The following is a 23,768-nucleotide window of genomic DNA, read 5'->3' on the forward strand; positions in this document are numbered from 1 at the left end:
AGAGACCGAACGGTCAACATCATTCCACTATTATTATTTCTGGATGGAATACAATTTTAACCCTAGTGAACACTGACTACAAAAGGATTGTTTCTAGGACAGACATAGTGGATTCTCACACCGACTATAGTCATCACCATATTGCAAATTGTTTTAGGGTCTAATTGGGTCTGTTGATTTGTGTCTCCTAGATGTCCCATGGTTCATTCTTTGATGCATAAAACTTTTTTAATATTGTGTCAGCATCATCATAAACTTTATTAGGGAGCAAATAGCAACCATAGAAGTAAACAATTTACACACAGTTCATAGAGACAATAGGAACTCATTAAATAATTTTAAAATACATATGTAAAAACACTTTAAAATAGTGCAAAAGGGACCAAATAACTTTCATCAATTTTACATTGTCCTACATGCTTTCACTGATGTTCTTGAAATCATACCCACATGCAATACAGATTCACGGTATGAAAGCTGCAACAAAAACTGATATGTAAGTTTTACCTGTCTTACATTGCCACATCTCTTCCTTAAAAGCGGAATTAAAAACATCCTTGTATATTTATTATAAAATTTACAAAAAAAGACAAAATGCAGAGTTGATTGTACCATCACACAGACAGAAAACATCACCCAAGTGGAGCGAGAACCCTGAAGGAAAGCACATCAGGAACTTTACTGTGTCTGCCCTAAAACGAAACAACAAAGATTTCCCCCAGCGTCCTTACGCATACTGTAAATAGTTAAACATATCATGAAAGGGACCGTATTATAGGTACCTCGCCATACTGGTCTTGTTGGCCTCACATGAGGTTCGCTGCTGACAGTTGTTAAGAAAAAATGCCTAACTGACCTGCTTCTTACTAAAAGTAGCACAATGATCCGGCTCCATAAAATCCTTTAGCATACCAATCTTATCAAAGAGAGATTTAACATACATCAGCCACGGGATAAGCCTCCCTTTCTCACAGGTTAAACTGTCAGTAATAATATCTCAGGTCAGACTTACTTGATCATTCTTCGGTATAGATAGCCACAACAGAGCTGGTCGTACACTGATGAGATCCTCCAGAAATTTCAGACCTAGTTCTTTGTGGCAGTTGTCACTAGAGGAAGAAATAGGTGCAGCCAATACTCATCTGCAAAACCAGTTTTCCTCCCACTGTATCATCTCACAATCTGATATTCCACATATTTCCGCATCATACAAGACAATCGTGGTGCACTGGAATTTATAAGTTTGCAGTACGGGTACCAGAGCACCGGTTGAGGGTGGCTGCACAAAGATCCTATAGCAGTCGAGAGTTTAGCTCTATGAAACGCAATGTTAGGGACCTAAGACCTAGTAGATGAAAATGTAATAACCTAATAAGAGACGGTGGTGGTGCTTGTAAACTTAGCAGATCCTGTTGAAAGACCAGTAGACTGGGTGCCTTTTGGGCCACATGCCATAATAAAAGATATGGAAAAATTAGTGTGCAAGTCTAAGATGGCCATTAAATCCACAAACCCATTCACCAGGAGACACAGTGCACCAGGAGTCCATGCCATGAGAGTGGCATCATCAGCATACAGAAGAGAAGGTAGCAGTGCTCCTTTAATTTTGGGTACATCCTGTGTGACACCAATCAGATGTGGGTGGAGCCCGTTGATGTACAACAGAAAGAGTAGGGGCATTAATACACATCCTTTCCAGACACCACGAAAAACAAACATGCCCCCTGAAACCTCTCCTTGGTTACCAATCCATATTTATGCCTTCATATCAATATGTAAATAGGTGAGAAAATGCACAAGAACAGGATCCGTGCCCTCTTCAATAAGCATACACCACAGATTTGGCCTGTTAACTCAATCAATTGCTGAGGAGAGATCTATAAATGCTAAGGGGCATATTTAAGAAAAGCGCCACTTTTCTTGCACCCCTTAGCACCCCCCACTAACGCCACCATGTGTGCGCTGTATTTAAAATACAGCGCACCATGGTGGTAGTTAGGGGACTAGTGTCAGATTTTTTGACTCTAGTGCGGCACTTTGCAGAATTAGCATAAAAAATGCTGATGCTAATCCTGCAAAGCACCCAGATGTCCAATGTAACCAATGGAAGCTTCCTTTTAATGCCTGCTTTGAGCAAGGGTTAAAAATGCTGACAAAAATTACACAAAGAAATCTCTTAGATTTCTTTGCTCCAATTTTTTGGTCCCTCTACAATGCCCCCTTTGCATACATTATACCTGGAGCAGGCATAATGTAGCACAAAGGGTTGCAAAGTGGTGTAATGCATGTACACATTAGCTTAAAAACAATTACACTAATGTGGCGTTGGAATGGTGCTAGGGGCTCTTAACTATTAAGGCGTTTTCTTGATGATGATGTACTTCCCCAGCACAAGATTTAGGTTTAAACATTGTTCTATAGTTCCCAATTTGCTGCGAGACCCATATTTTGTGCTTCATTTGTATGATTTAATTAATTTCTAACTTAAATATGGGAGGGGGGCGTTATGATGAAAATCATTAATAGCTGATATTTTCAGCTTCTCAAAGTATAATTTCTTCCGATTGAGCCACCATAGTTTGGTATTATGATTTACCCAGGTCCTTCGGGTTACTATTGGGTTACCCTTTTGTGATGTAACGGTGAAACCCATATTGGCACAGGTATAGTACTTCCTCATTGTCAATCCAGTCCCTGAGTCTGTTGTAAATCACCCTCCCCAGGATGTTTACCATTGAGTCGATCAGGGAAACCGGTCTATATGACCCTTCTTAAATATTGGCAGTATGATTGCTGTAGACCAAGAGGGGGGCAAAGGTCCATTGACCAAATTATTAAAAACATAGGTTAAGAAATGACTCTCAAAAGTCCACATTATATCTAAAAAGGTCAATTGGAATGCTATCTGGATCAGGAGCCTTACCACTAGCACTCTGATACAGCACTGCTCACTTCGTCCAAGATGACCTTAAAATCACCAACTAGAACAAAATCTATAACAAACTCTACCTCCCTTGCAGGTGTTTTATAGATGACAGAAAATAGAACCTCGAAGTGCTACTAGGGATATGACAAGAAACAGAGCCAACATCCTTACCCTTATGACGCAGCTCTGTGACTGGAAACCAAAAAGACTGGCTGTCTTTAACAGAGGCACCCTGCACCAGCTTCTCCCAATAGTCCACTAATACCTCTCTTCATCGACTCCTAGTAACCTCCTTATAGTGTCTCCTTGCTAAACTAACAGCTACCAGTTCCCTGGGTTTTTGTTACAAGGGCCTGACACAGTCGACAATTAGCTAGGGAACACTTGTGGTTAAACCACCTAGGTGTGTTTACCAAGGGCTGGAACGATTTCACGATTAAAGTTAATAATTAATCTAAACAAACTAGCGGGCTCACGCAACCTCCACACAAGTCTAAGATTATCACTTGTAGGCTGACGGTGATTGGCTCCAATAAATGTCCTAGGTATCTCCCTAGGCGCTGTTAGAAATATTGCCTCCAGGGCATTGTTATCACAAAAGTTGATCTTTATTACTGATCCTGACACCACTATATTTACCAAGTTATGCGTAACAAAAATTTAATCAATTACTGACGGATTCCCCCTGCCCCTATGTAGGAGGCTGGCCTGGCTTGTAGTGGGTACCAAGGGGTACTTACACTCTGCACCAGGTCCAGTTATCCCTTATTAGTGTAGAAGAGGTGTTTCTAGCAGCTTAGGCTGATAGAAGGTAGCTATAGCAGAGCAGCTTAGGCTGAACTAGGAGACATGCAAAGCTCCTACTATACCACTGGTGTCATATGCACAATATCATAAGAAAACACAATACACAGATATACTAAAAATAAAGGTACTTTATTTTCATGACAATATGCCAAAAGTATCTCAGTGAGTACCCTCAGTATGAGGATGCCAAATATACACAAGATATATGTACACAATACCAAAAATATGCAGTAATAGCAAAAGGAAGTAATGCAAGCAATGTAAAGTTACAGTAGATTGCAATAGGAACACATAGGTATAGGGGCAACACAAACCATATACTCCAAAAGTGGAATGCGAACCACGATTGGACCCCATACCTATGTGATCTTGTAGAGGGTCGCTGGGACTGTAAAAAAACAGTGAGGGTTAACAAAATAGCCCACCCAAGACCCTGAAAAGTAGGTGTAAAGTGCACCTATATTCCCCAGAGAGCACAGAAGTCGTGATAGGGGAATTCTGCAAGGAAGACCAACACCAGCAATGCAACCAAAGGGGATTTCCGGACGAGAGTACCTGTGGAACAAGGGGACCAAGTCCAAGAGTCGCGACAAAGTCGAGAGTGGGCAGATGCCCAGGAAATGCCAGCTGAGGGTGCAAAGAAGCTGCCACCCGATGGTAGAAGCTGTGGATTCTGCAAGAACGAAGAGGGCTAGAAACTTCCCGTTTGGAGGATGGATGTCCCACGTCGTGAAGAAGCTTGCAGAGGTATTCCCACGCAGAAAGACCGCAAACAAGCCTTGCTAGCTGAAAGGGTCGCGGTTAGGGTTTTTGGATGCTGCTGTGGTCCAGGAGGGACCAGGATGTCGCCACTTGAATGAGGAGACAGAGGGGGCACCCAGCAAGTCAGGGAGCCCTCACAGAAGCAGGCAGCACCCGCAGAAGTGCCGGAAAAGGCACTACAAAGAGGAGTGAACCAGAGCTCACCCAAAGACACAAAAGGGAGCCCCACTATGCCGGAGGACAACTCAGGAGGTTGTGCACTGCAGGTTAGAGTGTCGGGGACCCAGGCTTGGCTGGGCACGAAGGAAATCCTGGAAGAGTGCACAGGAGCCGGAGCAGCTGCAAATCACGCAGTACCCAGCAATGCAGTCTAGCGTGGGGAGGCAAGGACTTACCTCCACCAAACTTGGACTGAAGAGTCACTGGACTGTGGGAGTCACTTGGACAGAGTTGATGAGTTCCAGGGACCACGCTCGTCGTGCTGGGAGGGGACCCAGAGGACCGGTGATGCAGTCTCTTGTTGCCTGCGGTTGCAGGGTGAAGATTCCGTTGACCCACGGGAGATTTCTTCAGAGCTCCTGGTGCAAGAAGGAGGCAGGCTACCCCCAGAGCATGCACCACCAGGAAAACAGTCGAGAAGGCAGCAGGATCAGCGATACAAGGTTGCAGTAGTCGTCTTTGCTACTTTATTGCAGTTTTGCAGGCGTCCTGAGCAGTCAGCGGTCGATCCTTTGGCAGAAGGTGAAGAGAGAGATGCAGAGGAACTCTGATGAGCACTTGCATTCGTTATCTAAAGAATTCCCCAAAGCAGAGACCCTAAATAGCCAGTAAAGGAGGTTTGGCTACCTAGGAAGGAGGATAGGCTAGCAACACAGGTAAGAGCCTATCAGGAGGAGTCTCTGACGTCACCTGCTGGCACTGGCCACTCAGAGCAGTCCAGTGTGCCAGCAGCACCTCTGTTTCCAAGATAGCAGAGGTCTAGAGCACACTGGAGGAGCTCTGGGCACCTCCCCTGGGAGGTGCAGGTCAGGGGAGTGGTCACTCCCCTTTCCTTTGTCCAGTTTTGCGCCAGAGCAGGGCTGGGGGATCCCTGAACCGATGTAGACTGGCTTATGCAGAGATGGGCACCATCTGTACCCATCAAAGCATTTCCAGAGGCCGGGGGAGGCTACTCCTCCCCAGCCCTGACACCTTTTTCCAAAGGGAGAGGATGTAACACCCTCTCTCTGAGGAAGTCCTTTGTTCTGCCTTCCTGGGCCAAGCCTGACTGGACCCCATGAGGGCAGAAACCTGTCTGAGGGGTTGGCAGCAGCTGCAGTGAAACCCCGGGAAAGGTAGTTTGGCAGTACCCGGGTCTGTGCTAGAGACTCGGGGGATCATGGAATTGTCTCCCCAATGCCAGAATGGCATTACCCAGCAATGCAGTCTAGCGTGGGGAGGCAAGGACTTACCTCCACCAAACTTGGACTGAAAAGTCACTGGACTGTGGGAGTCACTTGGACAGAGTTGCTGAGTTCCAGGGACCACGCTCGTCATGCTGGGATGGCATTGGGGTGACAATTCCATGATCTTAGACATGTTACATGGCCATGTTCGGAGTTACCATTGCGACGCTGTACATAGGTAGTGACCTATGTACAGTGCACGCGTGTAATGGTGTCCCCGCACTCACAAAGTCCGGGGAATTTGCCCTGAACAATGTGGGGGCAACTTGGCTAGTGCCAGGGTGCCCACACACTAAGTAACTTAGCAACCAATCTTTACCAGGTAAAGGTTAGACATATAGGTGACTTATAAGTTACTTAAGTGCAGTGGTAAATGGCTGTGAAATAACATGGACGTTATTTCACTCAGGCTGCAGTGGCAGGCCTGTGTAAGAATTGTCAGATCTCCCTATGGGTGGCAAAAGAAATGCTGCAGCCCATAGGGATCTCCTGGAACTCCAATAACTTTGGTACCTCAGTACCATATACTATGGATTTATAAGGGTGTTCCAGTATGCCAATGTGAATTGGTGAAATTGGTCACTAGCCTGTTAGTGGCAATTTAGAAAGCAGAGAGAGCATAACCACTGAGGTTCTGGTTAGCAGAGCCTCAGTGAGACAGTTAGTCATCACACAGGGAACACATACAGGGCACACTTATGAGCACTGGGGCCCTGGCTGGCAGGGTCCCAGTGACACATACACTAAAACCACATATATACTGTGAAATATGGGGGTAACATGCCAGGCAAGATGGTACTTTCCTACACCCTATAGGTAAACATGCCTACTGGTGACACAGTAGCGATTTTCATAATATTACTTAAATTGCATGGTGCGAGATGGGCAGCTAAATCTAGCACTTGGGGGGGTCTGTAGGAAAGTACCATCCTGCCTGGCATGTTACCCCCATTTTTCACTGTATATATGTTGTTTTAGTTGTATGTGTCACTGGGACCCTGGTAACCCAGGGCCCCAGTGCTCATAAGTGTGCCTGAATGTGTTACCTGTGTAGTGACTAACTGTCTCACTGAGGCTCTGCTAATCAGAACCTCAGTGGTTATGCTCTCTCATTTCTTTCCAAATTGTCACTAGCAGGCTAGTGACCATTTTTACCAATTTACATTGGCTTACTGGAACACCCTTATAATTCCCTAGTATATGGTACTAAGGTACCCAGGGTATTGGGGTTCCAGGAGATCCCTATGGGCTGCAGCATTTCTTTTGCCACCCATAGGGAGCTCTGACAATTCTTACACAGGCCTGCCACTGCAGCCTGAGTGAAATAACGTCCACGTTATTTCACAGCCATTTTACACTGCACTTAAGTAACTTATAAGTCACCTATATGTCTAACCTTTACCTGGTAAAGGTTAGGTGCAAAGTTACTTAGTGTGAGGGCACCCTGGCACTAGCCAAGGTGCCCCCACATTGTTCAGAGCCAATTCCCTGAACTTTGTGAGTGCGGGGACACCATTACACGCGTGCACTACATATAGGTCACTACCTATATGTAGCTTCACCATGGTAACTCCGAATATGGCCATGTAACATGTCTATGATCATGGAATTGCCCCCTCTATGCCATCCTGGCATAGTTGGCACAATCCCATGATCCCAGTGGTCTGTAGCACAGACCCTGGTACTGCCAAACTGCCCTTCCTGGGATTTCACTGCAGCTGCTGCTGCTGCCAACCCCTCAGACAGGCAGCTGCCCTCCTGGGGTCCAGCCAGGCCTGGCCCAGGATGGCAGAACAAAGAACTTCCTCTGAGAGAGGGTGTGACACCCTCTCCCTTTGGAAAATGGTGTGAAGGCAGGGGAGGAGTAGCCTCCCCCAGCCTCTGGAAATGCTTTGTTGGGCACAGAGGTGCCCAATTCTGCATAAGCCAGTCCACACCGGTTCAGGGACCACTTAGCCCCTGCTCTGGCGCGAAACTGGACAAAGGAAAGGGGAGTGACCACTCCCCTGACCTGCACCTCCCCTGGGAGGTGTCCAGAGCTCCTCCAGTGTGCTCCAGACCTCTGCCATCTTGGAAACAGAGGTGCTGCTGGCACACTGGACTGCTCTGAGTGGCCAGTGCCACCAGGTGACGTCAGAGACTCCTGCTGATAGGCTCCTTCAGGTGTTAGTAGCCTTTCCTCTCTCCTAGGTAGCCAAACCCTCTTTTCTGGCTATTTAGGGTCTCTGTCTCTGGGGAAACTTTAGATAACGAATGCAAGAGCTCATCCGAGTTCCTCTGCATCTCCCTCTTCACCTTCTGATAAGGAAACGACCGCTGACCGCGCTGGAAGCCTGCAAACCTGCAACATAGTAGCAAAGACGACTACTGCAACTCTGTAACGCTGATCCTGCCGCCTTCTCGACTGTTTTCCTGCTTGTGCATGCTGTGGGGGTAGCCTGCCTCCTCTCTGCACCAGAAGCTTCGAAGAAATCTCCCGTGGGTCGACGGAATCTTCCCCCTGCAACCGCAGGCACCAAAAAGCTGCATTACCGGTCCCTTGGGTCTCCTCTCAGCATGACGAGCGAGGTCCCTCGAATCCAGCGACTCTGTCCAAGTGACCCCCACAGTCCAGTGACTCTTCAGCCCAAGTTTGGTGGAGGTAAGTCCTTGCCTCACCTCGCTGGGCTGCATTGCTGGGAACCGCGACTTTGCAGCTACTCCGGCCCCTGTGCACTTCCGGCGGAAATCCTTCGTGCACAGCCAAGCCTGGGTCCACGGCACTCTAACCTGCATTGCACGACTTTCTAAGTTGGTCTCCGGCGACGTGGGACTCCTTTGTGCAACTTCGGCGAGCACCGTTTCACGCATCCACGTAGTGCCTGTTTCTTGCACTTCTCTGGGTGCTACCTGCTTCAGTGAGGGCCAATTGTCTTGCTCGACGTCCCCTCTCTCTTCAGGTCCAATTTGCGACCTCCTGGTCCCTCCTGGGCCCCGGCAGCGTCCAAAAACGCCAAACGCACGATTTGCGACTAGCAAGGCTTGTTGGCGTCCTCCTGGCGGGAAAACACTTCTGCACGACTCTCCAAGGCGAGAGAGATCCGTCCACCAAAGGGGAAGTCTCTAGCCCTTTTCGTTCCTGCAGAAACCTCAGCTTCTTCTGTCCAGTCGAAGCTTATTTGCACCCACAGCTGGCATTTCCTGGGCATCTGCCCATCTCCGACTTGCTTGTGACTTTTGGACTTGGTCCCCTTGTTCCACAGGTACCCTAGATTGGAAATCCACAGTTGTTGCATTGCTGGTTTGTGTCTTTCCTGCATTATTCCTCTAACACGACTATTTTGTTCTTAGGGGAACTTTAGTGCACTTTGCACTCACTTTTCAGGGTCTTGGGGAGGGTTATTTTTCTAACTCTCACTATTTTCTAATAGTCCCAGCGACCCTCTACAAGGTCACATAGGTTTGGGGTCCATTCGTGGTTCGCATTCCACTTTTGGAGTATATGGTTTGTGTTGCCCCTATCCCTATGTTTCCCCATTGCATCCTATTGTAACTATACATTGTTTGCACTGTTTTCTAAGACTATACTGCATATTTTTGCTATTGTGTATATATATCTTGTGTATATTTCCTATCCTCTCACTGAGGGTACACTCTAAGATACTTTGGCATATTGTCATAAAAATAAAGTACCTTTATTTTTAGTATAACTGTGTATTGTGTTTTCTTATGATATTGTGCATATGACACTAGGTGGTACTGTAGTAGCTTCACACGTCTCCTAGTTCAGCCTAAGCTGCTCTGCTAAGCTATTATCTATCAGCCTAAGCTGCTAGACACCCTATACACTAATAAGGGATAACTGGGCCTGGTGCAAGGTGCAAGTACCCCTTGGTACTCACTACAAGCCAGTCCAGCCTCCTACATTGGTTGTGCAGTGGTGGGATAAGTGCTTGAGACTACTTACCACTCTTGTCATTGTACTTTTCATAAGAGAAAAATATACAAAACAAGGTCAGTGTATATACACATAGCCAAAAAGTTTTGCATTTCCTCTTTTCACTCTTTTCTAAGTGCTGAAAAGTACTCCTAAACTTTCAAAAAGTTCTTAAAAGTTTAAAAAGTTTTTTTCTGTCTTTCCAAAAAGTTCTGAAAACTTTTTTCTCTTTTTCTATCACTTTAACTCTCTCTAAAAAATGTCTGGCACAGGCCAAAGTGTTGATCTGTCCAAACTTGCATATGACAACCTTAGCTGGAAAAGAGCAAGGAGTCTCTGTATAGAGAGAGGTTTGAGTGTAGGGAAGAATCCTTCCTTGGAACTGTTACTTAACATGCTTAGAGAACAGGATAAGGCCATAGGTGCCCCATCTGTTGAAAAAGTACCTAATAGTTCCCAATCTGATTCTGGGTCTCCCCCAGGAAAAGATTCAGGAAAGAAACTTCCTAGCCTGCCCATTACTAGACAATCTAGCATAGATGGTAATGATGATGAGCCACACCAAATAAATAGTGTTGTCTCACATCATAGCAAAAGCATTTATTCTCACCATACTGGTAGTAATGTTTCTGTAAACTAAGCTGTTAGGGTGCCTTCTGTAAGGGACAGGTCTCCTTCTGTTCATTCCCATCATAGCTCTGTTTCTAGAAATGTCCCTCCCACCAACCCTGATGACAGAATGTTAGAGAGGGAACTCAATAAGTTGAGGGTGGAACAAACCAGACTGAAGCTTAAAAAGCAACAGCTGGATTTGGATAGACAGTCTTTTGAATTAGAGAAGGAAAGACAGAAGTTGGGTTTAGATACCCATGGTGGCAGCAGCAGTATTCCCCATAGTCATCCTGCAAAAGAGCATGATTCCAGGAATCTGCACAAGATAGTTCCCCCTTATAAGGAGGGGGATGACATTAACAAGTGGTTTGCTGCACTTGAGAGGGCCTGTGTTGTACAGGATGTCCCTCAAAGGCAGTGGGCTGCTATCCTATGGCTATCATTTAGTGGAAAAGGTAGGGATAGGCTCCTTACTGTAAAAGAAAATGATGCTAATAATTTCCAAGTTCTTAAGAATGCACTCCTGGATGGTTATGGCTTAACCACTGAACAGTACAGGATAAAGTTCAGAGAGACCAAAAAGGAGTCTTCACAAGACTGGGTTGATTTCATTGACCATTCAGTGAAGGCCTTGGAGGGGTGGTTACATGGCAGTAAAGTTACTGATTATGACAGCCTGTATAACTTAATCCTGAGAGAGCATATTCTTAATAATTGTGTGTCTGATTTGGTGCACCAGTACTTGGTGGACTCTGATCTGACCTCTCCCCAAGAATTGGGAAAGAAGGCAGACAAATGGGTCAGAACAAGAGTGAACAGAAAAGTTCATACAGGGGGTGACAAAGATGGCAACAAAAAGAAGGATGGTAAGTCTTCTGACAAGGGTGGGGACAAATCTAAAAATGAGTCTTCATCAGGCCCACAAAAACACTCTGGTGGGGGTGGTGGGTCCAAATCCTCCTTTAATCAGAACAAGGAAAAGAAACCATGGTGCTATTTATGTAAAATAAAAGGCCATTGGACAACAGATCCCAGTTGTTCAAAGAAAGGCACCACAGCTCCTACCACTACAACCCCTACTGCTACACCTAGTGTCCCTACTAATAGCAGTGGTGGTGGGAGCAAACCTACTAATAGCCAATCCAAGGGAGTAGCTGGGCTCACTTTTGGTAATTTAGTTGGGGTTGGTCTGATTAGGGAGACCACAGAGGCTACTTTAGTCTCTGAAGGGGCTATTGATTTAGCCACTTTGGTTGCTTGCCCCCATAACTTGGAGAAGTACAAGCAACTAACCCTAATAAATGGTGTTGAGGTCCAGGCCTACAGGGACACAGGTGCCAGTGTCACAATGGTGATTGAGAAACTGGTGCACCCTGAACAACACATACTTGGACACCAGTACCAAGTAACCGATGCCCACAACATAACACAAAGCCACCCCATGGCTGTTGTAAATCTCAACTGGGGGGGGGGGTAACTGGTCCAAAGAAAGTTGTGGTAGCTTCAGATTTACCTGTAGACTGTCTATTAGGGAATGATTTGGAGACATCAGCTTGGTCAAATGTGGAGTTGGAGGCCCATGCAGCAATGCTGGGCATCCCAGGGCATATTTTTGCTTTGACAAGGGCTCAGGCCAAAAAGCAAAAAGGACAGGGAAGCTTGGATCCTGGAACAATGGACCAAGTGCTCCCTAAAGCTAGGGCTAGTAGAAGCAAACCACTTCCTACTATCCCTCCCTCTACAGTGGATTCTACTTCTGAGGAAGAAGAATTCCCTCCCTGTGCAGAACCTACACCAGAGGAGCTGGAAGCAGACACTGCTGAGCTTTTGGGTGAAGGGGGGCCTGCCAGAGAGGAGCTGAGTGTGGCACAGCAAACCTGTCCCACATTAGAGGGTCTCAGACAGCAAGCTGTCAAACAGGCTAATGGGGATGTCAGTGACTCTCACAGAGTTTACTGGGAGGACAACCTCTTGTACACTGAGCATAGGGATCCTAAACCTGGAGCTGCCAGGAGATAAGTGATTCCTCAGGAGTACAGAAAGTTCCTCCTAACACTGGCACATGACATTCCCCTAGCTGGGCACCTGGGTCAAATGAAAACTTGGGACAGATTGGTTCCATTGTTTCATTGGCCTAGGATGTCAGAGGACACAAAGGAATTTTGTAAGTCCTGTGAAACCTGTCAAGCCAGTGGCAAGACAGGTGGCACTCCAAAGGCACCCCTTATCCCACTGCCTGTGGTTGGGGTTCCCTTTGAAAGGGTAGGGGTTGACATAGTTGGCCCCCTTGACCCTCCTTTTGCTTCAGGCAATAGGTTTATCTTGGTGGTAGTGGACCATGCCGCAAGATATCCTGAAGCAATTCCTTTAAGGACCACTACAGCTCCTGCAGTGGCAAAGGCCCTCCTGGGAATATTTTCCAGGGTGGGCTTCCCAAAGGAAGTAGTATCAGACAGAGGAAGCAATTTCATGTCTGCATACTTAAAGGCCATGTGGAAGGAGTGTGGTGTAACGTACAAGTTCACAACACCCTATCATCCACAAACAAATGGACTGGTGGAGAGATTTAATAAAACTCTCAAAGGCATGATTATGTGTCTCCCTGAAAAACTCCGCAGGAGATGGGATATCCTTCTACCATGCCTCCTTTTTGCCTACAGGGAGGTACCCCAGAAAGGAGTGGGCTTCAGCCCCTTTGAACTTCTTTTTGGACACCCTGTTAGGGGTCCACTCACACTTGTAAAGGAGGGTTGGGAACAACCTTTAAAAGCTCCTAAGCAGGATATTGTGGATTATGTACTTGGCCTCAGATCAAGGATGGCTGAGTACATGAAAAAGGCCAGTAAAAAACTTCAGGCCAGCCAAGAGCTCCAGAAGCAATGGCATGATCAGAAGGCTGTTTTGGTTCAGTACCAACCAGGGCAGAAAGTGTGGGTCTTGGAGCCTGTGGCCCCAAGAGCACTCCAAGATAAATGGTGTGGACCCCACACAATTGTTGAAAAGAAGGGTGAAGTCACCTACTTGGTTGACTTAGGCACTGCCAGGAGTCCCCTTAGGGTGCTCCATGTCAACCGCCTGAAACCCTACTATGACAGGGCTGATCTCACCCTGCTCATGGCAACTGATGAGGGACAGGAAGAAGACAGTGATCCTCTACCTGATCTCTTCTCTTCCACAGAACAAGATGCGCTTGTGGAAGGTGTAGTTTTGGCAGATTGTCTTACTGCTGAGCAGAAAGACCATTGCATAAATCTCCTAGGACAATTTTCAGAACTCTTCTCTACTGTGCCAGGCACCACTTCTTGGTGTGAGCACACTATAGATACTGGAGACAGTTTACCTGTCAAAAGTAAGATCTATAGGCAGCCTGACCATGTCAGGGACTGCATAAAGCAAGAAGTTCAGAAAATGTTGGAACTAGGAGTGGTTGAGCACTCTGACAGTCCATGGGCTTCTCCTGTGGTACTTGTACCAAAACCCAATTCTAAAGATGGAAAGAAGGAAATGCGGTTTTGTGTAGACTATAGAGGTCTCAACTTGGTAACCAAAACTGATGCTCAACCTATACCCAGGGCAGATGAGCTTATAGATACACTGGCATCTGCCAAGTATCTAAGCACTTTTGATTTGACTGCAGGGTATTGGCAGATCAAATTATCAGAAGATGCTAAATCTAAGACTGCATTTTCTACCATTGGAGGACATTACCAGTTTACTGTAATGCCTTTTGGTTTGAAAAATGCACCTGCCACTTTTCAGAGGTTGGTGAACACAGTCCTGCAAGGGCTGGAAGCTTTCAGTGCAGCATATTTGGACGATATAGCTGTCTTTAGCTCCAGCTGGGATGATCACCTGGTCCACCTATGGAAAGTTTTGGAGGCCCTGCAAAAGGCAGGCCTCACTATCAAGGCTTCAAAGTGCCAGATAGGGCAGGGTAAGGTGGTTTATCTGGGACACCTTGTTGGTGGGGAACAGATTGCACCACTTCAGGGGAAAATCCAAACTATTATTGATTGGGTTCCCCCTACCACTCAGACTCAGGTGAGAGCCTTCCTAGGCCTCACTGGGTATTACAGGAGGTTCATTAAGAACTATGGCTCCATTGCAGCCCCTCTTAATGACCTCACATCCAAGAAAATGCCTAAAAAGGTATTATGGACAGCAAACTGTCAGAAAGCTTTTGAGGAGCTGAAGCAGGCCATGTGCTCTGCACCTGTCCTGAAAAGCCCTTGTTACTCTAAAAAATTATATGTCCAAACTGATGCATCTGAATTAGGAGTAGGGGCAGTCCTATCACAACTTAATTCTGAGGGCCAGGATCAACCTGTTGCTTTTATTAGTAGAAGGTTGACCCCTAGAGAAAAGCGTTGGTCTGCCATTGAGAGGGAGGCCTTTGCTGTGGTCTGGGCTCTGAAGAAGTTGAGGCCATACCTGTTTGGCACTCACTTCATTGTTCAGACAGACCACAAACCTCTACTTTGGCTAAAACAAATGAAAGGTGAAAATCCTAAATTGTTGAGGTGGTCCATATCCCTACAGGGAATGGACTATACAGTGGAACATAGACCTGGGAGTAGCCACTCCAATGCAGATGGACTCTCCAGATATTTCCACTTAGACAATGAAGACTCATCAGGTCATGGCTAGTCTTATTGTCCTTCGTTTGGGGGGGGGGTTGTGTAGGAAAGTACCATCTTGCCTGGCATGTTACCCCCATTTTTCACTGTATATATGTTGTTTTAGTTGTATGTGTCACTGGGACCCTGGTAACCCAGGGCCCCAGTGCTCATAAGTGTGCCTGAATGTGTTACCTGTGTAGTGACTAACTGTCTCACTGAGGCTCTGCTAATCAGAACCTCAGTGGTTATGCTCTCTCATTTCTTTCCAAATTGTCACTAACAGGCTAGTGACCATTTTTACCAATTTACATTGGCTTACTGGAACACCCTTATAATTCCCTAGTATATGGTACTAAGGTACCCAGGGTATTGGGGTTCCAGGAGATCCCTATGGGCTGCAGCATTTCTTTTGCCACCCATAGGGAGCTCTGACAATTCTTACACAGGCCTGCCACTGCAGCCTGAGTGAAATAACGTCCACGTTATTTCACAGCCATTTTACACTGCACTTAAGTAACTTATAAGTCACCTATATGTCTAACCTTTACCTGGTAAAGGTTAGGTGCAAAGTTACTTAGTGTGAGGGCACCCTGGCACTAGCCAAGGTGCCCCCACATTGTTCAGAGCCAATTCCCTGAACTTTGTGAGTGCGGGGACACCATTACACGCGTGCACTACATATAGGTCACTACCTATATGTAGCTTCACCATGGTAACTCCGAATATGGCCATGTAACATGTCTATGATCATGGAATTGCCCCCTCTATGCCATCCTGGCATAGTTGGCACAATCCCATGATCCCAGTGGTCTGTAGCACAGACCCTGGTACTGCCAAACTGCCCTTCCTGGGATTTCACTGCAGCTGCTGCTGCTGCCAACCCCTCAGACAGGCAGCTGCCCTCCTGGGGTCCAGCCAGGCCTGGCCCAGGATGGCAGAACAAAGAACTTCCTCTGAGAGAGGGTGTGACACCCTCTCCCTTTGGAAAATGGTGTGAAGGCAGGGGAGGAGTAGCCTCCCCCAGCCTCTGGAAATGCTTTGTTGGGCACAGAGGTGCCCAATTCTGCATAAGCCAGTCTACACCGGTTCAGGGACCCCTTAGCCCCTGCTCTGGCGCGAAACTGGACAAAGGAAAGGGGAGTGACCACTCCCCTGACCTGCACCTCCACTGGGAGGTGTCCAGAGCTCCTCCAGTGTGCTCCAGACCTCTGCCATCTTGGAAACAGAGGTGCTGCTGGCACACTGGACTGCTCTGAGTGGCCAGTGCCACCAGGTGACGTCAGAGACTCCTGCTGATAGGCTCCTTCAGGTGTTAGTAGCCTTTCCTCTCTCCTAGGTAGCCAAACCCTCTTTTCTGGCTATTTAGGGTCTCTGTCTCTGGGGAAACTTTAGTTAACGAATGCAAGAGCTCATCCGAGTTCCTCTGCATCTCTCTCTTCACCTTCTTATAAGGAAACGACCGCTGACCGCGCTGGAAGCCTGCAAACCTGCAACATAGTAGCAAAGACGACTACTGCAACTCTGTAACGCTGATCCTGCCGCCTTCTCGACTGTTTTCCTGCTTGTGCATGCTGTGGGGGTAGCCTGCCTCCTCTCTGCACCAGAAGCTCCGAAGAAATCTCCCGTGGGTCGACGGAATCTTCCCCCTGCAACCGCAGGCACCAAAAAGCTGCATTACCGGTCCCTTGGGTCTCCTCTCAGCACGACGAGCGAGGTCCCTCGAATCCAGCGACTCTGTCCAAGTGACCCCCACAGTCCAGTGACTCTTCAGCCCAAGTTTGGTGGAGGTAAGTCCTTGTCTCACCTCGCTGGGCTGCATTGCTGGGAACCGCGACTTTGCAGCTACTCCGGCCCCTGTGCACTTCCGGCGGAAATTCTTTGTGCACAGCCAAGCCTGGGTCCACGGCACTCTAACCTGCATTGCACGACTTTCTAAGTTGGTCTCCGGCGACGTGGGACTCCTTTGTGCAACTTCGGCGAGCACCGTTTCACACATCCTCGTAGTGCCTGTTTCTGGCACTTCTCCGGGTGCTACCTGCTTCAGTGAGGGCTCTTTGTCTTGCTCGATGTCCCCTCTCTCTTCAGGTCCAATTTGCGACCTCCTGGTCCCTCCTGGGCCCCGGCAGCGTCCAAAAACGCCAAACGCACGATTTGCAACTAGCAAGGCTTGTTGGCGTCCTTCCGGCGGGAAAACACTTCTGCACGACTCTCCAAGGTGAGAGGGATCCGTCCACCAAAGGGGAAGTCTCTAGCCCTTTTCGTTCCTGCAGAAACCTCAGCTTCTTCTGTCCAGTCGAAGCTTCTTTGCACCCGCAGCTGGCATTTCCTTGGCATCTGCCCATCTCCGACTTGCTTGTGACTTTTGGACTTGGTCCCCTTGTTCCACAGGTACCCTAGATTGGAAATCCACAGTTGTTGCATTGCTGGTTTGTGTCTTTCCTGCATCATTCCTCTAACACGACTATTTTGTCCTTAGGGGAACTTTAGTGCACTTTGCACTCACTTTTCAGGGTCTTGGGGAGGGTTATTTTTCTAACTCTCACTATTTTCTAATAGTCCCAGCGACCCTCTACAAGGTCACATAGGTTTGGGGTCCATTCGTGGTTCGCATTCCACTTTTGGAGTATATGGTTTGTGTTGCCCCTATCCCTATGTTTCCCCATTGCATCCTATTGTAACTATACATTGTTTGCACTGTTTTCTAAGACTATACTGCATATTTTTGCTATTGTGTATATATATCTTGTGTATATTTCCTATCCTCTCACTGAGGGTACACTCTAAGATACTTTGGCATATTGTCATAAAAATAAAGTACCTTTATTTTTAGTATAACTGTGTATTGTGTTTTCTTATGATATTGTGCATATGACACTAGGTGGTACTGTAGTAGCTTCACACGTCTCCTAGTTCAGCCTAAGCTGCTCTGCTAAGCTACCATTATCTATCAGCCTAAGCTGCTAGACACCCTATACACTAATAAGGGATAACTGGGCCTGGTGCAAGGTGCAAGTACCCCTTGGTACTCACTACAAGCCAGTCCAGCCTCCTACAGGGTCACATGATGCAATTGGGGTGCACTATCAGAGAGGCCCTCACTCAACAAATGTAACTTAATATTAAAATCAACCACCAGACACAAATAAATGAGCAGGCTAGAGAAAACCTCCTTATCAATGAAATTATTATTATAATCAAACAATGTCGCCAATTTAGAATTGGAAACACTTACAAAATCATTTTTATTTGCAAAATAAATATACATATGAGCCTTCACTAAAATAACTTGGTGGTCACTGTTGGGTGAAACAAGCAAACATGGCCTCCACTGATTACAATGATCCATACTGCTAAATCCCCAGATGCGTGGCCATTATGAGAAGGAACTGCAGGAGTGTGAAAGCACTGTTAGCCATCTAAAGAAAAAGGGCCACGTCCCAAATCTCTTGAAGCATAATAATGTAATAATTCTTAGTGGCAACCATTCGGGAAAATGTAATTTGGAACATAGCCCCACAATATTCCAGCTTAATATTTTTAACAGTTGATCCTGAGGTATATGCATAGTGCTAGAGGTACAAGAAGCACTAGTTAATAAGGGGCATGCCAAAAACACTGTTTTGAATTACATTTTGATGATAACATGTTCTTTGAATACTCATGATTGAAATGTACATATGTTTGAAAAAATGACGAATATCAAACGCCATTTTGTATATTAAATATCCGTGTAAATAACTACAAGTAATTTTGTGAATGGAAACTTAGGGTACTACTCACTGTAAACAATCAATTAATCTCTGATGGTGAATACTCCTTTCAGGGGTAATTGCAAGTGTTGGAACAGCGCAGTCAGGATGCCAAACTCACACTTAACCCTGGGCCCTTAGCAAGACTTCTCTGCTGCAGGTGTAAAACTCAAGAGTAGGACTTTGGCCTTCTGAAAGAATTAGCTTGTCAAATCAGAGGAGCGACAGCAGTAGGTCACCACAGCTCCGCAAATATGTCTGCAACATCTCAGTCAATGCTGGCCCTAGTAGGCTAGTCCTTCCTGCAAAGCTCGTTTGCCACCAGGAAACGGGCTGTGGGTCGCTCTTTAGGCACCTCATCTATGTAGGGATACCTCCAATTCTCCTTTCTCCCCAGCAATATCCCCTTCCATCAAGCTTCCTCCCAGCTGCACCTCTGTAGCAGGATATCAGATTTGGTTCCTAGCCTTGCAAGGAGATTGCCAAAGACTCTTCCTGCACCACCATGTGCCACAGGTGCTTGCAAAGAAGCCCCTAAATATGTACACCCACAATTATATGCACATTCCCAAAAATATGTAGTACTGGAATTAGAATAGTAAATGTATCCTACCTCAAATAAATGCACTTTCCTCAGCGTTAGTGTGGTTGGAATTAGATTAGTAATTTTTGTTCCCAGAAGAATATAGGCACTTTCCCATATTTTGCAGGAGCAGTTTTAACAGTAAATGTGTTTTCCCCAGTTATTTACACTTTCTACAATATTTCTCGGACTGGAGTTACAATAGTAAATATAACCCCACCAAGCATTTGCCCTATCCCCAGTGATAGGGGTGCTGGAGTTAGAATAGAAAACTGCACCCACAAAAAATATGTTCAACCCCTGCTTCTGTTGGATTGGAGCTAGAATAGTAAAGAGTCCCACTCTTAATGTATGCCCTTTCCCCAGTGTTTGCAGGATGGAGTTAGAAAAGTAAACTTGACATCCAAAAATACATGCACTTTCCCAAATTATGCAGGACTGGAGTTAGAATGCTAAATATTTTTCCTGATTATATGTATTCCTGATATACGTAGAAGTAAGTGTGAATAGTAAATCTGACATCCCCCAAAATATATGCACTTTCCACAATGTGAGGCTGGAGTTCAAATAGAAAATATGGTTCCCTCTTGCTATATGTTTTTTCTACACTATACATATGAGCTGGAGTTAGGGTAGTATATTTGACCTCCCCTCAAATATATCTATTTTCCCTAATGTTGGTAGGGCTAGAGTTAGCAGCACACACAGAAAGAGGAAAATGCCTGTGAGAAAGTAGCCTCTTTCTAGCCTTGTTACCCCCACTTTTGCCCTGTTTGTGAGTATATGTCAGCGTGTTTTCACTGTATCACTGGGATCCTGCTAGCCAGGGCCCAGTGCTCATAGTGAAGACCCTATGTTGTCAGTATGTTTGTTATGTGTCACTGGGACCCTGCTAGCCAGGACCCCAGTGCTCATAAGTTTGTGGCCTATGTGTGTTCCCTGTGTGATGCCTAACTGTCTCACTGAGGCTCTGCTAACCAGAACCTCAGTGGTTATGCTCTCTCTTTACTTTAAAATGTGTCACTAACAGGCTAGTGACTAAATTTACCAATTCACATTGGCATACTGGTACACCCATATAATTCCCTAGTATATGGTACTGAGGTACCCAGGGTATTGGGGTTCCAGGAGATCCCTATGGGCTGCAGCATTTCTTTTGCCACCCATAGGGAGCTCTGACAATTCTCTCAAAGGCCTGCAATTACAGCCTGCGTGAAATAACATCCACGTTATTTCACAGCCATTTACCACTGCACTTAAGTAACTTATAAGTCACCTATATGTCTAACCTTCACCTGGTGCAAAGTTACTTAGTGTGTGGGCACCCTGGCACTAGCCAAGGTGCCCCCACATCGTTCAGGGCAAATTCCCCGGACTTTGTGAGTGCGGGGACACCATTGCACATGTGCACTATACATAGGTTACTACCTATGTATAGCGTCACAATGGTAACTCCGAACATGGCCATATAACATGTCTAAGAACATGGAATTGTCACCCCAATACCATTTTGGTGTTGGGGGGACAATTCCATGATCCCCCGGGTCTCTAGCACAGTACCTGGGTACTGCCAAACTGCCTTTCCGGGGTCTCCACTGAAGCTGCTGCCAACCCCTCAGACAGGTTTCTGCCCTCCTGGGGTCCAGGCAGCCCTGGCCCAGGAAGGCAGAACAAAGGACTTCCTCTGAGACAGGGTGTAACACCCTCTCCCTTTGGAAGTAGGTGTGAGGGCTGGGGAGGAGTAGCCTCCCCCAGCCTCTGGAAATGCTTTGATGGGCACAAATTGTTCCCATCTCTGCATAAGCCAGTCTACACCGGTTCAGGGATCCCCCAGCCCTGCTCTGGGGCGAAACTGGACAAAGGAAAGGGGAGTGACCACTCCCCTGAACTGCACCTCCCAGGGGAGATGCCCAGAGCTCCTCCAGAGTGTCCCAGACCTCTGCCATCTTGGAAACAGTGGTGCTGGGGGCACACTGGACTGTTCTGAGTGGCCAGTGCCAGCAGGTGACGTCAGACGCTCCTTCTGATAGGCTCTTACCTCTCTTGGTAGCCAATCCTCCTTCCTATGTAGCCAAACCTCCTTTTCTGGCTATTTAGGGTCTCTGCTTTGGGGAATTTCTTAGATAACGAATGCAAGAGCTCCTCACAGTTCCTCTGCATCTCACTCTTCACCTTCTACCAAAGGATCGACTGCTGACTGCTCAGGACCCCTGCAAAACTGCAGCAAAGTAGCAAGACGACTACTAGCAACCTTGTATCGCCTCATCCTGCTGGCTTTCTCGACTGTTTTCAGGTGGTGCATGCTCTGGGGGTAGCCTGCCTTCACCCTGCACCAGAAGCTCAGAAGAAATCTCCCGTAGGTCGACGGAATGTTCCCCGTGCTAACGCAGGCACCAAAAGACTGCAACACTGGTCCTCTGGGTCCCCTCTCATCCTGACGAGCGTGGTCTCTGGAACTCAGCAACTCTGTCCAAGTGACTCCCACAGTCCAGTGACTCTTCAGTCCAAGTTTGGTGGAGGTAAGTCCTTGCCTCCCCACGCTAGACTGCATTGATGGGTACCGCGTGATTAACAGCTGCTCCGGCTCCTTTGCACTATTCCAGGATTTCCTTCATGCACAGCCAAGCCTGGGTCCCCGACACTCTAATCTGCAGTGCACAACCTTCTGAGTTGTCCTCCGGTGTCGTGGGACTCCCTTTTGTGACTTCAGGTGGACTCCGGTTCACTCCTCTTCCAAGTGCCTGTTCCAGTACTTCTGCGGGTGCTGCCTGCTTCTGTGAGGGCTCCCTTACTTGCTGGACGCCCCCTCTGTCTCCTCATCCAAGTGGCGACATCCTGGTCCCTCGTGGGCCACAGCAGCATCCAAAAACCCTAACCGCAACCCTTGCAGCTAGCAAGGCTTGGTTGTGGTCTTTCTGCGTGGGAACACCTCTGCAGGCTTCTTCACGACGTGGGACATCCATCCTCTGAAGGGAAAGTTTCTATCCCTCTTCGTTCTTGCAGAATCCACAGCTTCTACCATCCGGTGGCAGCTTCTTTGCACCATCAGCTGGCATTTCCTGGGCATCTGCCCTCTCTCGACATTGTCGCGACTCTTCTACTTGATCCCCTTGTTTCACAGGTACTCTCGTCCGGAAATCCACTTTGGTTGCATTGCTGGTGTTGGTCTTCCTTGCAGAATTCACCTATCACGACTTCTGCGCTCTCTGGGGAATATGGGTGCACTTTACACCTACTTTTCAGGTTCTTGATGTGGGTTATTTTTCTAACCCTCACTGTTTTCTTACAGTCCTAGCGACCCTCTACAAGCTCACATATGTTTGGGGTCCATTCGTGGTTCGCATTCCACTTTTGGAGTATAGGGTTTGTGTTGCCCCTACACCTATGTGCTCCTATTGCAATCTACTGTAACTTTACATTGCTTGCATTACTTCCTTTTGCTATTACTGCATATTTTTGGTATTGTGTACATATATCTTGTGTATATTTGGCATCCTCATACTGAGGGTACTCACTGAGATACTTTTGGCATATTGTCATAAAAATAAAGTACCTTTATTTTTTGTATATCTGTGTATTGTGTTTTCTTATGATATTGTGCATATGACACCAGTGGTATAGTAGGAGCTTTGCATGTCTCCTAGTTCAGCCTAAGCTGCTCTGCTATAGCTACCTTCTATCAGCAGAAGCTGCTAGAAACACCTCTTCTCCACTAATAAGGGATAACTGGACCTGGTACAGAGTGTAAGTACCCCTTGGTAACCACTACAAGCCAGGCCAGCCTCCTACAATTCTCTACTATATGGTACCTAGGCACCCAGGGTATTTGGGGTCGCGGTTAGGGTTTTTGGATGCTGCTGTGGCCCAGGAGGGACCAGAATGTCGCCAATTGCGTGAGGAGACAGAAGGGGCGTCCAGCAAGACAAAGAGCCCACTGAGAAGCAAGCAGGACCCGCAGAAGTGCCGGAACAGGCACTACAAAGTGGAGTGAACCGGTGCTCACCCGAAGTTGCACAAGAGAGTCCCACGCCGCCGGAGGACAACTCAGGAGGTTGTGCAATGCAGGTTAGAGTGCCGGGGACCCAGGCTTGGCTGTGCACAAAGGAAATCCTCAGAAAGTGCACAGGAGCCGGAGTAGCTGCAAAACATGCGGTTCCCACCAATGCAGTCTAGCGTGGGGAGGCAAGGACTTACCTCCACCAAACTTTGACTGAAGAGTCACTGGACTGTGGGAGTCACTTGGACAGAGTTGCTGAGTTCAAGGGACCTCGCTCGTCGTGCTGAGAGGAGACCCAGAGGACCGGTGATGCAGTTCTTTGGTGCCTGCGGTTGCAGGGGGAAGATTCCGT

General features: G+C 47.0%; 1 protein-coding gene across 7 annotated transcripts in view; it reads left to right on the plus strand.

Annotated features, from left to right (window-relative positions):
• VIT (vitrin) overlaps window positions 1-23,768 on the plus strand; it is a 1,755,407-nt gene that overhangs the window by 680,497 nt on the left and 1,051,142 nt on the right. The gene's annotated exons all lie outside the window — the stretch shown is intronic.

This window comes from Pleurodeles waltl, chromosome 5, assembly GCF_031143425.1.
Source record: "Pleurodeles waltl isolate 20211129_DDA chromosome 5, aPleWal1.hap1.20221129, whole genome shotgun sequence".
In the NCBI taxonomy this organism is placed as follows: domain Eukaryota; kingdom Metazoa; phylum Chordata; class Amphibia; order Caudata; family Salamandridae; genus Pleurodeles; species Pleurodeles waltl.